Source organism: Macrobrachium nipponense, chromosome 29 (genome assembly GCF_015104395.2).
Source record: "Macrobrachium nipponense isolate FS-2020 chromosome 29, ASM1510439v2, whole genome shotgun sequence".
NCBI classification, from domain to species: Eukaryota; Metazoa; Arthropoda; class Malacostraca; order Decapoda; family Palaemonidae; genus Macrobrachium; species Macrobrachium nipponense.
The window spans coordinates 48,417,062-48,417,590 of record NC_061092.1 but is presented as its reverse complement, the minus strand read 5'-3'; positions in this window follow the sequence as shown (position 1 = coordinate 48,417,590).

The following is a 529-nucleotide window of genomic DNA, read 5'->3' as shown; positions in this document are numbered from 1 at the left end:
TGTCCAACTGTGAACTACACATTGCAATGGAGACAATCTGCATTGTTGGTGCGCCCCGCAAATTTATTATTCCGAGCAAGGCGCCGTGGCCGCTGCCGATGAATGGGAAAGAGACAGGGACAGACAAAAGATAAAGGGTACCGTAAGAAGGGATGAGGAGTAGAAAGGAAAGCGATGCTCGTGGCCAAGATACGGAACCTAGGAAATGAAGGCTGGCATCGCTGAGAGAGACAAATGGAAAGGTAAAGATTTGAGCATTGCAAGGCGGGGCAAGAAATGAAAGCTGAGTGAAAAAGTTTCTTAGTATGTAGGCTACGCACAACTGCTTACTGCAAATAGAGAAGGAAGCTTTCAGCATAGCAAAGCTATGCGAAACCGAAGGAGAGGTAAGAAGCCTACGTGTTGGAACTGGTAAGTAGTTATAATGAGTGACGGTGATTGGTGAGGGGGAGAACGTGAGACATACCTCAGTCGATTGACAATCTCGCCAACCATAAATGACAGGTGAAACAGGCAGACTTTTTCGAAT